Raw genomic sequence first — 14,260 nt, forward strand, 5'->3', positions numbered from 1 at the left:
GGGGGGGGGGGTCATTTCAAGGTCAGCGTGTTGGGTGGCAAAATGTGACTCAAATGGCTTAAAAACAGTCAGACAATGTAAATCAAGAACCCAAAAAATGTTCAAATGTGAAACAGTTTAGGCTACAAAGAAGTGATTTTGCTAAATACTTTGTTTACTACATGAAATTAGCCATGTGGCCTCGGATTTAGCATCTTTTTTTTTTACTAGCGTTGCTGTTGTTTTTACGCAGATGTTGTAAAAAGCTAGTAAAAATGGAAGGAAGAAATTATTCTAAATCTTTTCGAAAATCATTGGACACTGTTACGGGGATGTTTTACGTATTTGAGTGACTGTCATTTACTGAATGGAATTGTCGGCCAAATGGTCTGTGGTTTTCTGTTGGCAGCTGTTGTTTCCCAAACGACTTGTTAATTTCTTTGCACCCGATTTGTTTTTTACGCTGCTCTACCGCCGCTGTGGTGCCGGCGACAGACAGCTGGCCGTCAACACATGCTCAAAGTGAACTATTGTGCTGGCAAAATGGTGCTAAACGACCCCAGAAACATGTTTAAACACTGGATTTACAAAAAGTATGGTGTGTTGTCTTAATGTGTCATGCAAAATCTGCAGTTTCAGCTTTTAGCCAGGAGTAATTTTGCTTCATTCACGGAAGTTGGAGTAATCCTGCACACTTTTGGACATATATTCTTGGACTTTGTAGAGTTCCAATCTCTATTTCCTGAATTTTGCTTCATGTAAAATTATGAATCTGGAAGTGTACATTTTCAAACATCATAAACCATCATTGGAACTGTTCTGTTGGGAGTAGGCCTCGTGGAAGGCCCAGGACACGCTGGGGGGACTATGTTTCCGAGCTGTTTTGGTGTCGCCTCGGGGTCCTCCCAGAACAGCTGGAGGAGGTGTACGTGGATCGAGAAGTCCGGGCATCTCTGCTGAGACTGCTGCCCCCGCGACCAGGCCCTGGATAAAGCGGGAGAGGATGAATGGATGGATGGATGGATGGATGGATGGATGGATGGATGGATGGATGGATGGATGGAACTGTTCTGAGCAGTTCCGTGCTCAATCTGTCTTTGTCGCAATCACATTGATTTGTTAGCATCCCATTAGTTAAAAATGAAAGCTTGAATTTTCTGTCGCCGAGCAAAATTAAAAGAACAAACAATGGCACAGGTGCCACCTATGGACAGGTGTTGAAAATTAGCACATGTGCTATAACACTTTAAACAATGCATCTGGTTCGTCCAATGTAATTGCTATGTCCATATTAAATAAATAAATAAATGAAATTAAATAAATGAAATGGCATGAAGAACATCGGAGTAGTGATAGTGATAAAGACGTGTCCCTTTCTGCACTCTCAACAAAAGTAAAATATCATGGTTTAGGTTGCCTGCTCATAATCCACAGTGACGTGGGACGTCTTAAAACAAGTTTGGGATTTTATGTTTGTTTTTTTCATCATCAGCTGTAACAATACAGTAAATTTCCACTTTAAGGTTTTAGAAGATCTTGTAACTCTTTTCGCCTTAGTCATGTAACGTCAGACTCGCCGCCTAGTTATCATGCTAGGCTTGCATGCAACGGGCGATTAGCCCTGTGACAAATTTGGCCTAGTGCTCGCGCACATTGTCCCGACAGCGTCATCTCCGTGTGCATCTATATCCAGCCGCTCTGAGAGGATTAGCTCCCTGTCTAGCGCCGCCGCTGACCTTTGACCCGAATGTCTCTGAAAGTAGCTAATGAAAAAACAACAACAATATCATGGCTTAGCATCAACAAAAAATTAGCTGTTGGGAAATTGGAAATCCCATTTGGGAAAAAACATTGACTTTTTGAGAAAATTACTTCATTACAACAACATTAGGTGAGTTTTATAGGATTGTAGCAGCTTTTGTGTGGGTTTCATTCAGTCTAGCAATTGGTTTAAGCTAGCAACATTAGCCAAATGCCACATGTTATGAATGTTTTCGTAAACTATTTTAGCTTATGCCTGGGCATCTTGCACAGGAATAAAACCTTTTGATACTTTGGGGTCTATAAATGTTCCAGAAATAAACTAAACATTGGCTAAGTGTAAAGTGCCTTGGTCAAATAAACCCACAAATTATATTGCTCCAGTTTATGAAGCTATATACTCTTAACAATTACAAGCAATTTTCAATTTTTCCTTTGACTCACTAGATTATAGTCTGTGTAAATGTCAGGATTCGGTAAGGTCCTATAACTTTATGAGAGACATGGCCCACTCGAGCAAAACAGGCCTTTATGTACTTTTATCCCCCGTTCTATAAAGCACTGTGAATTGCTTTGTAATATGAATTGTGCTCTCCAAATAAACTTCCCTCGCTTTGTGCTGTAGTAGGCCTGCTCCTCCAGATTATGACTGTCGTGTTTGATGACTCACATTATGCCTAGTCCAGCGGCGGAGGGTGAAATTTGCCATCTCAGTGAAACCCAGCCGGAGCGGATACAGCAGTTTTTGGTGCAGAGCTGGGGTGAGGACACTTTTTTTTTTGCGACAAGAGGGAGCATGGAGGTCATCATTTAGTCAGCACCCGTCTGATGTGAGCACATGTTTTTGTCGCCGTCTGTGTCGGGTTAAATGGTCCGAGAAGATTACACTAAGTGCCAGCAGGGAGTTACCAAACACGACTCAAAGTGAAAAGTCCGAATGTCCATCCTAGTCCAAACCCAGCCCTCATTCACGATACAGTAGACAATTTTTTTCATTGTCTAAAGACCAAGGGCCGAAGCCGCCAATTTTAGGCCAAAGTAAAGCACTACACTGGAAAAATGGCCATCTTAAATGAGATAAAAGACTTAAAATTGCTTGAATAAAAGGTTCTTTATGTTGAATTTGAGTCTGTTTGGGCTAATCTAAGATAAAGATAAAGATACAAATGCTGATGCCAATGGAACAAGCATAAAACCCACTTTAAATTCAGACAAATAAACCTTTAAAAAGATTTGTTTTTCACTTGAAATTATACAATATAATGTGAATTAAGAGAATACTGACTTGTTCCTTTGGTTTTATCTGATCTAAGACCAGACCAAATCTACTCACACTTTACATTGAATCTCTTAATTTGAGTAGATTTCTGTCATTTCTTCCTTCAAATTATTTTAATTTTAAGTTGTACATAATATGACCTAATTGGGTGTATTAACAGTATTTCTCCCATTTAACCCTAAAAATGTTAAAGTACTTTCTGATTTGTGTCATTATGTTTCTCAAAATCATCTTGAGGGCCAGAGGTTCTGTGCTGGAGGGCCAGATTTGGCCCCCGGGCCTGACGTTGCCTACCCCTGCAGTAGACTGTTTAGTGCACTGGTTCTGTTACTAATTTGGACACGTAGCCCACTACTTTGTCCTCGCCCCCCAGAATGCATAGTGGGAAATTTTGAGTGCACTACTTTTTTCTCTCTGGACATTCGGACAGCCCTACACAACGGACCACGATATAATCCACTATGTATGGAACAGTGTCAGTCTTTCTTGAAAAACATACCTGGACTGGTGTTCAGTTTCCTTCAGCCTTCTCGCATATTCTGTTGGCTTCTCAACACACTGTTTCACTCGCTGATGTCATGGGGTGGTAATCCAGTTTACAACGCCATAGCAGCTATTGTTTTGCACCTCAATGAAACGACCTTCCTCCATATCGTTGTCGAATGTCATTCTCCGCTGCTGTTTTTGTGAATTGCTCAGTGGGAATAAATCCATTGTGATTTTGTGTGACTGAAAACATATTTCGCTTTGGAAAAAATATATATATTTTCTGGAAATATCTCTGAAATTTAGAACGTTTTCCTTTCCTTTTACAGAAAAATACCAGCCCTAAGTGTGTCCTTGTGTGGAGGAAGTGACTAAGAAGTGAATTTTCAACTAAAATGCCAAACTGAAATGACGTGGTTGGAGTTTTTTTTTTTTGAGTGGCCTATTCAGTTTGAAGGTGAAATTATTCAAGCCTATTAAGCCTTCTTCTGAAGCACTTCAAATATATTTTTTCATTGAAATGTCTCCATTTTTCTCAACCTTTTTTGTTGTCGAACACTTGACACAAGTTGAATAAAAAACCTACCTAGACACAAGGAGAACATGCAAAGTCCACGCAGAAAGTCCCATCCACCCTGGGAATTGAACTCGGGTGGGATCTTGCTGCGGGGCAGGAATGCTAACCACTAAGCCACCGTGACACCAACTTAAAAACACATAGGGATTGAAAACGAAAGCGGAACAGATGGCCGTCACATGCTGGATGCAAGGATTCAGTTGTTGCATGACCTTCCAAGCAGCAGGTGGCGCTGTCTCGAAAAACGACCGTCTTAGATCTGATTCTGGTTCTGGATTCGTAGCAGAATATGTCTGCGCCCGTTTGCTGTAAACATTGTATAATCTTCTTCTGTGAGCGCTCTGTCTGTGCCACGGTGTCTGGCAGATTGGTGCGAGCCCCCAACCCTGGCGCAAAGTCCCACATAGAGATTGCATGTTAGTGGCTCCGCTCCACAGACTTCTAATCCGGGCTGGGATGTCAGAAAAGTAAATAAAAAATAAGGTCAAGAAATGAATGGTGGATAATTGGTAGAAAAAAGGGTAGTTCTATGTCTACAGAATTTGACAGCTTGTCTGATGCTTTTAGATTTTTTGAGAAGTTAATAATTCGTTTCCCCTTTTCCTTATAATCAGTGAGTTGAAGTAGGACGGCAGAATAGCTTGTCTCTATGATTTAGAAATAAGTTTGGACCGTGCACTTTTTGATGTAGCCTCATGACAGCCACAGAAGTCTGGCTACGGTTTCACCGAGGCCTTGAAACATTAGTGATGGTTTTTCTAGTTGCTTAGTTTAGACTTGTCAAAGAGATGGTTCCATTTGACCCATCATTAAGCGCTTGGAAAGGTTGATACTGTCCAATCCAGTATTAGCGACTTGTGGAAAAATTATTTCTATGGGAACAACTGTTTCCTGTACTCTTATAATATAGAGTTTAGGATTGTGGTGTCATATCGATGAGAATCATTGGATTTGCAGCAACAATAAACTAATGGAGATTAGAAAAGTTACAGTATTGTTCACATTAAAACACTTGGACTCTACAGTCTGTTAGATGTATTTACCAGTAGTCACTCAGTAGCAAATGGAGTTGTTCCACTGCTAATGTTAGCCTATGGAAAATGTATGCTAGCACCCACAAACATGGCGGATCTCCGTGGTAACATTGAATTTTCCCAAACTCTATTATCTTGTTGAAATAAATAAATCATTAAAAACTTTACACAAGATGACGTAAATATTTCACTGGAGGAGACTTCTGTGTTCAGAGGTTTTCGTCGTGAAGCTAGAGGCTAAGGCTAATTTTACGCAAACAAATATTACAATGGTGCCATCGTCTGAAAGATTTTTCTTGGATAAACACTTGACTTTTACATTTCTTTTGCTGTTTAATAGTTCTTCATTTTTAATTTACCTTGAAAGTGTGGACAGGGCATAGTCGTTGCCCTACAATGGTCAACAGGAAGTTAGCCAAAAACTAACTGATGGATGTGTGAAGACGTGGAGTATCGCCCCCTCTGACTGGATGTGGGATTGCAATAGTTAGTTATTAATATATAGATTCAGTTGCGCTTTGTTTGTACCTATTTTTTACACAAATATACAGTACTTTGGGTTGCACTGCATGTGAATATGGAAAATTAATGGTTGGTGGGAAAATTTAAGTTTTTCTTCTGAATATTCTAAATTGAGCCAACCAATTAAAATCTATGCCTTTGACATATTTTAGATGAATAAGCTTTTTATTTGTGAGAATGGAAATATGTAACAATATGACAATTTAGCTTTTTTCTTTCTGGGCTGCAAAGCTCAATGATCAGGCATTCAATATTGAGTATTGAGATACTGAGTCCTTCTGAGACTGGGAAATTCTGTGTCTGTAGACTGTCCTTCGATTCATGTCTACTATAAGGACTAACTGTAATGTGTGCGTAGTTTCAAAAGCCTGAGCAATGCGTTCTTTCACATTTTTAACTCTCAATGTTAAGGGTAGAACGTCTAGCCTTTCTGCAGCGTCATTCTTCGAGTTTCCCAGTAACACTTGCTCAGTCTGTCCTCCGCAGTGTGCTCCCTCGCCTGTCTCCAACCCCCTTCACCCCCCCCCCACACCTCCAACCCACAGCACCCCCCACCTGCACCCCCACCTCCTCCAAGCTTTTGTCTCCACCGCGACCGCCCGTGCCTGCAAATTAGCCCGGGCGAAACCGCAATTATTCAGCATCCGAGCATCAAAAAAGCAACAACAAAGTGTCTCGTTGAAAGCATTGGTAATCCAGATTTCACGGATGAGATAAGCCGGTATGGCATTTTCTTGAAAAGAGAGGTTTTTGTTTTTTTCCTCGTGGGGTGCAGGGGCCACGTATCCATTTCAATTTTTGATGCAAACACACTCACCACCCCCCCCCCCCTCCTCTGATGGAGACGGGAGCTGGCGGGATGGGGTGGGGGTGCTGCAATGCTCCGCCGGTATCGAACAGCAGCACGATTTGTTGTGGCCGTATAGCGCGGGATCAGGGATGCGATGGCGTGAAGCGGCTAAAGTGTCTTCTTTCTGTTTTCTCTTTGCAGACCGCACCGCCTTAGACGCCGCCTGAAGTCACACGCAAGAAGCTGGATTAGCAGGTCCGTTTGTCCAGGTAAGAGACTGTCTGTGCGCTTGCAATTTGAAGAAGCCGTGACGCAGGGAATTTAGGGGAGACCGGGGCTGGTTGTCACACGGGTTTGTTGTCACATTGCTCTTTATAGCCACTGTCTAGGGAGGGCTGTGACTTCATATTGTTATTGAACATCAAGTTTAACATCCGGATTCTCCCAAACTTTGAAATTGGGAGAAGATTTGTCTTCTTTGGGGTTTTCCAAGTGTTTTTCTTTTAAAGCAGTACTAAGTAACTTGTTTACCTTAATAAACCCTTTCCGTAGTCCCTCTGGGGGTAATACAAGTGTTTATGGGATGATTGGGGGCTCTTTCATCTTCCCCTGGTGTCTCTGGTCAGAAAGCCACAATTGCAACTTTCCTGCCTTCGGGTCGGAGTCACCAATACACACTAATGGAATCATGAAGATGCTAACAGGCTAACAGGCAAAGCTAACTGCAGGCTAGCGCCACTTAAACAGTATTTACAGCCAAGTTTGAGTGAAAAAAATGATCTCCATTGTGTAATTGGATGTACAATATCCCTCTGTCCCTTTGTCTTTTCTGTCAGCGTAGTATTTACTCACACGGACAATAAATGAGTAAAAAACGTGCTACGACACCTGCAGTGGCGCTGATAGCCTCTAGGGGCATGAGTTACTTAGTTCTGCTTTATTAGATTTTGAATTGTCTTGGTCAGCTGGGGCTGGTTGTCTCAGGTGAGTCAGGGGTTGGTCGTCACATGAGTCTAATTGATGAATAAAATGTGTTAATGTGTCTCTTCGTTTTTCATGATTATATTATTTTCATCATTAGTGTTCGTTGAGCACATAATTTACTGCATTGGGTAATTTCCTGCAATTTTAAGCCCATTATGAATGATTTTGCAGAAAATGAACAATTACTTCAAGTTGGCAATGATTGGCGAAACAAAAATGTTTTTAATTTCTTTTTCCAAATTCATGTGAACAACCAAAATCACTCTTATTAACCAACCCCACTCACTGTGACGACCATAGGGCACATTGTCGCAGTTGATTTTCCTGTCTTTGTCGCTCGATAACTATTTAATGCAATAAGATACAAAAAGGAAGAGAGGCCGTCTTCAAGCCAAGGGTTTAAGCAGTGGACACTACAAAACAGTTTTGTGTAAAAGTCCGAAATGAATGTTTTGCACCTAGACAAAAGTGTGTTATCTATTATCTTTAGACTAACTTGGTTAAAGTTTTGTTTTCAAAATGTCGAGTCAAAACAGGTATCGGTTCTGTATATTCGAAATCGATACCCAAAAACATATTTTTCCCAGGATCTTCTCCGATATCTTATACCAGTGCATGTTCATACACGTGCATACTTTTGGTTTCCAGGACTTGTTTGTTATTCGCGTCATTGAACATTCCATCCAGATTTATAAACTCATTGACACATTAAAAGAGGGGTCAAATGGCCACTAGAAGTATAGCCGACCCCCAAAAGCAGAACACCAAAACGATTTAGCATTTAGACCACTTTTACACATCATTTCTTATCCACAGTAAAATCTCAAAAAGTCTGCACAGTCAGTAATGATCTCTTCACCTGGTAGTCATATTTTACATGATATAGAAAAGTCCATGCAGAAGTACTGTCCTGGAAATAAAACAATAAAGCGATATATTCAGCTATAAGTTGCGAATACATAAAAACAAAGTCACATTCCAACCAAAATGTGCTTCACCGCACACAGGCATAGCTCCTTCCCAGAGTAATATGTGACTATTTGCGGATATTCTGTGCAGTGTTTGTTATGAAGGGCCCCGGGCTGGAGCTGTGTTGGTGACCCTCTCATTTTTCGGGACTTGCCTTGTCTAGACGAGGCTAATATCCTCCCGTTGTCAGAGTGAGTTCGCGCCGAGTGCAGAGTGCGACACGTAATATGTCATCGGCGGTTAGCATTTAGCAGTTAGCGGGTAGCAAGGAGGTCCATGGGAGCGACACCGAAAGCGAGTCATGGGGTTTTTAGAAGATTTATTCGTCAGAGAAGTCAAGTTCAATCACTGCAAACGAGTATGCCGCTGAAGTTTTGTTGCAGGGTCATTCACATCGGCCCCCACACCCCCTCTCTGTCTCTGTCTGTCATATTTGGGGCGTGTTGTGCCAATCATGTACTGAATAGACAAGGACTGCATTGTGTTTTGGCCTAATTCATTGTGAAAATGGCCGCCTCCGTCATCAAATCAGTTTTTGATGTTGTTCGCCCATGAAACTCTCTGTTCGTGTGTGCTTGAGTCATCAGTTCCACCTCGTGATGTCATAAGGTGGCGTGGCGCACCCTTCCTCTGTCCGAACTCATTTTAGCAAACTTGAGAAATGTACTGGCTATTGTAGAGTTTGGGATTGCATTTGTTAAATTAAAATTAAAGCCAAAATCCAACGTTTTTTCAGTTGAAGTCCATGGAGTTACATTAAAGTGGTAGTCTGGAAGTTTAAATGTTTTCAAAAATGTATAAAATTGACCACCTGCTCTTGCATTATCATGTAAAGTAATCAATAATATATGTATTATTTTTCCTTCCCAAATCTCAGCAACTAATCAGAGTCTAGTATCCTCCCGTGTTGACCAATGAGACGAGCTTTACCTGTGAACTAGCCTGTCAGGTCCAATCAGGAGGGAGGGGGAGGAGCTTGATCGTTTAATTTGGAAAACTCTGTTCCTGTTCTCCTCATTTTGCAAACGAAGAGCTTTACAGACTATCACTTTAATTATACGTTATCGGGATTATTTCGGGACTTCATCTTCGTTACTTTAACATTATGATAAAAGGGATTTTTGATGGGATATGACAACACAATCCTGACCTCTACTTTGTGATGAGGGAGGCTGTATCTGTGAGTGATATCGTTACATAAGCTAACATGCAGTGAGCGGAATCAATGTATCGATTAATGCTATTCTGGAAATGTCTTGCGAGGTTGCATAAAACTAGCAGACAGAGCTCCTGGTAGATTTTCTGTTCTCTAAAGAAGCTAATAGACTCTGCGTGATAATAGCTGTCTCTGCTGATATTATTATCACCTTGTATTGGCTGTCTATATTGCCACTTAGTCTCATGAGGGTGCTCTAAATTCATTTAAAAGAGTTATTGACAGCTTTATGGAGCAATTACAATCAGTTTAGCGAGAAAAGAAAAGCAATGGCTGTGCTTTAATGGTCGGATTGTTACAGAGCACATTACATTGGGCTAAATTTGGCAGGTACAATGTTGGGTAGTGTCAGATAAAGTGTTACCGACATTTGCGTCACTTTTTGGTTTACTTCTATGCTTTTCGCTCCCGTCTGTGGGCGTTCACCTTGACCAGTCGCCGCCGTCCCGTGGCTTTGATGTATTAAACATGCGCTGGCGTGTTTTCATGCGCACGAGCCGAGGCGTGCGCCGGGCCCCGGGGAGCGTGCACGTGGGGGCGAGGGGAGGGGCCTGCTGTCCGTGTGAATTATAGATGAGGAAATGGGGAGAGGATTTACTGGACCCCCGGGTTTAAAGAGCTACACACAGGCCAATAGACAGATATTCACTTTTATCAGACATAATCCGCGTACCCTCTACAGGAGAGACAGTTACTATTCTACAACTAGGGATGCCAAGGTTTACCGTTTTTATCGTGGTTTTAACGGAGAAACTCCAGCCCAAAACGATACCATTTTAGCGTCCATTTTTGCTTTGTAGCGTTGCCAAGAGAAGAGTCCCAAAAGAACCATGTGCAATGAAAGTGAAATGAGCACCTGGAAATCAATTGATCAGGTCAGGAATATCAGAATGTCTTTGGAAAACATTCCCACTAAGTCCAATAGGTTTTCAATTTAGAAAACGCCAATGGAATCAATCATTTACTTCATCGCCCTGCACACAGTTCGGCCTCATTGATTTGATCAGACTTCGCAAGTGAGATTAGGACTGGCCACTTCTGATGACGAGGTCAGATTAAGCCCTTTGTGACCTCCTTCCTCCGTTCCTTGGCCCGCTCTCTCCTCCTTCCCACTTCCCAGAGTGTTGACCTACTTGGCCTGCGGCGCTCTCGTGGGAAGAGCGGCCGCGATGGAAGTGCACAGTCAGCTTTTCCTCCCCGGACACGAGAGGAAAGGTCCATTTGTCCATGGAGCCGGCACTCGAGGCCTCTGTGTAAGGTCAAAGAGTCTATTTTATGCTAAGATGACTTTTCTGATGCGGTTCAGGCACATTCGCTGGACTAGAGCTGGTGTCCATGTGTAGAAACGGTTTTAAGAATTAATAACACCATTAATCAGAGAAGCTTCCTCAGTTCTTCTGGTTGCAAACTGGGCCTTTACACCACTTCATTTGCTCTGCTTTGTTCACCCTAGAGCAGAGATGGGCCAACTAAGTCGCACAGGCCAAATGCAGCCCGTCTAACCCTTCCATCTGGTCCAAAAACATGACCAAGATGATGTGTGTTCAGATGATGACAGTCTATTTGAGAAACCACGAATAGCCCACCCAACTTGGTACGGTTTGTTTAAAAACCCAACATTCATTCCTCAGTGTCAAAATTGAACACCCACTGTAGATATCCGAGTCCCTGTCACTCGACTCAGGACTTTCGGAAGCTCAGAAACTTGTGACTCGACTTGCCCAGAAGACTCTCCTTGGCACTCGAGACTCCCGAATACACACTTTATTAAACAAGCTTTAGAATTATGCTTTTAAGTTCAAGGATTTATGGTTGTTGATGCTCAGAATTCATTGGTAGACCCACGGAACGGGAACTGTGACTTTGACTTGGACTCGGACTTGCTCATGGAGAACTTGTACAACTTTGAAGACGTAGACATGAGCTTGGACTTAAAGGAACAGGCCACCGTTTTTTCATGCTGAGATTTACACCACTTCATTTGCTCTGCTTTGTTTACCCTTGAGCAGAGATGGGCCAACTAAGTCGCGAAGGCCAAATGCAGCCCGTCTAACCCTTCCATCTGGTTCAAAAACATGACCAAGATGATGTGTTTTCAGATGATGACAGTCTATTTGAGAAACCACGAATAGCCCACCCAACCTGGCAAGTTCAAAAACCCAACATTCATTCCTCAGTGTCAAAATTGAACACCCACTGTAGATCTCCGAGTCCCTGTCACTCGACTCAGGACTTTCGGAAGCTCAGAAACTTGTGACTCGACTTGCCCAGAAGACTCTCCTTGGCACTCGAGACTCCCGAATACACACTTTATTAAACAAGCTTTAGAATGATGCTTTTAAGTTCAAGGATTTATGGTTGTTGATGCTCAGAATTCATTGGTAGACCCACTGAACGGGAACTGTTTGGACTTTGACTTGGACTCGGACTTGCTCATGGAGAACTTGTACAACTTTGAAGACGTAGACATGAGCTTGGACTTAAAGGAACAGGCCACCGTTTTTTCATGCTGAGATTTACACCACTTCATTTGCTCTGCTTTGTTTACCCTAGAGCAGAGATGGGCCAACTAAGTCGCGAAGGCCAAATGCAGCCCGTCTAACCCTTCCATCTGGTCCAAAAACATGACCAAGATGATGTGTTTTCAGATGATGACAGTCTATTTGAGAAACCACGAATAGCCCACCCAACCTGGCAAGTTCAAAAACCCAACATTCATTCCTCAGTGTCAAAATTGAACACCCACTGTAGATCTCCGAGTCCCTGTTACTCGACTCAGGACTTTCGGAAGCTCAGTAGCTTATGACTCGACTTGAGGTTCAGCGCAGAAGACTCTCCTTTGCACTCGAGACTCCCGAATACACACTTTCTTAAACAAGCTTTAGAATGATGCTTTTAAGTTCAAAGATTTAAGGTTGTTTAATGCTCAGAATTCATTGGTAGACCCAATAAACGGGAATTGTTTGGACTTTGCTTTGGACTCGGACTTGCTCAACTTTGAAGACGTGGACATGAACTTGGACTTAGAGGAAAAGGCCACCGTTTTTACATACTGAGATATGTTCTTACCTGAGCCAAGACGAGTTGATGCGACCAAAGATGTTGTTGGCATTTGGCCTCTCCCGTCATTAAACTCATTCCTGTGAAGAACTGGGATGAACATTCGGAAAGTCGGACATGAGTTTGGACCCCAACAGTTTCAAGTGTACAGCCTCTTTCATCGTAAAACAAACTCCCCAAAAATGTGGTACAGGGAAGTTATGTCTCTTCACCAAATCTCCACGTGCTGATCCAGTCGGCGTATTTATGCATAATCACGTTCATTTCCTGTCCTTTAGGGATTATTATCATCCTCGCAGTCGCCATGGTAACCAGCCTCGCGACATTTGTTTATCTTCTTTGTTCCCGAGCTAATCCTTTTTTTTTTTTTTTTTACACCGAACGCTCGACTCCTCTTAGCACGGCATTAGATAATGAGCCGAAATGTGAATAAGAAGATGTCTGCGTGTCTGCGAGGCCCGGGCTCATCAAAGCGTCGTGTCGTTGCCTGGAGACGGAGAGTTGCCGATTAGGCCAAGTGGATTTACGTCGCGTTTGTGTGTGTGGACAGCTGTGCAAAACGTAAATCTGTTGTTTAGATGTAGAATTAGAACCGAAGCATTGCAAACATGCACAGAGCCTGATCAGGAAACATCGACAAGTCGCGTTTAGGAAATGTATTTGATGTAAAGCTAAAGGCTACGTGCGGCATTAAAGGAACAGTGCATCTCCAATGTAGTAGCTCCTACAGACTCCATATTACAGTCTTAAACTCGACACTGTTCTGAAGGTTTGCTCGGAAGGATGTTTTAGTGTCTGTCCTGATTTAATGAACTTTGAACCCAAAAAACATGTATTTTTTTATTCAAAAACTTCATGTCATCGATCAAGTTCATCAAAACTGGTCCAAAGCACATTTCATTGCTTAGGTTTTCTGGCAGATTCACAGTAATGTTTGCTCAAAGTTTTCCTGTTGTCCCCTTTAATCTTCAGAAGTTATAAACACATGGGTTTGCTCGTTCATGTGATTAAAACTATAGTATTTGGGCATTAAAATGGCATTGCAAAGCAGCACATTCTCTTGTATTATGTATCCCTTGTAGACTGACACTTGTCTTTTGTGTTGCAGGTTTGAGCTGAGTCCAGTTCGTCATCAGTGCAGACCGCTCTTCTGACAGGTACTACCCCGGAAGTACTACAATACTGCTGTGGTGCTGTAATATACAGCACATGGGCACTTCAGAGAAGTCATTACGAACTGTGATTTGATATTTTCATTCTTACTGATCCGGGTGACTACTTTTTACATGAGTAAATGACTCAAACATGAGTCATTTAAATGACTCAAACATGAGTCATTTCATTTGAATAATTTGGGCAAAAAAGGAGGAAAATTGGGTGAAATTGTGCCAACAAACATGGGGACACAATAGGGAACATTAGTAGTTTAAAAACTGAGCAAAAATTGGGCGAAAATTGTTAAAAAGTTTTTAAAAAATGGGGGAAACATTAGTTGGGCAAAAAAATTGGAAATTAAATGAGAAAAATAGAGAAAGAAATTGAAAAATAAATCATTTATTTAAACCGAAACAATCAAATCACTTCCTTAAATGCTTTTTTTTTT

At 41.9% G+C, this 14,260-nt stretch overlaps 1 protein-coding gene across 6 annotated transcripts in view; it reads left to right on the top strand.

Moving 5' to 3' along the window:
• Positions 1-14,260, top strand: part of LOC306981808 (uncharacterized protein) — a 65,765-nt gene that overhangs the window by 17,681 nt on the left and 33,824 nt on the right. For 2 of the 6 annotated variants that reach the window (XM_079581512.1, XM_079581514.1), the window contains exons 2-3: positions 6,630-6,697; positions 13,766-13,814. The gene's annotated coding sequence lies outside the window, so the exon portion shown is untranslated. Of the gene's footprint in view, positions 1-6,296; positions 6,360-6,517; positions 6,698-13,765; positions 13,815-14,260 lie in introns of those variants that run through there. The other 4 variants (XM_079581511.1, XM_079581515.1, XM_079581513.1 and 1 more) reach the window with 3 other exon arrangements.

This window comes from Gobius niger, assembly GCF_951799975.1.
Source record: "Gobius niger genome assembly, chromosome: 23".
In the NCBI taxonomy this organism is placed as follows: Eukaryota; Metazoa; Chordata; class Actinopteri; order Gobiiformes; family Gobiidae; genus Gobius; species Gobius niger.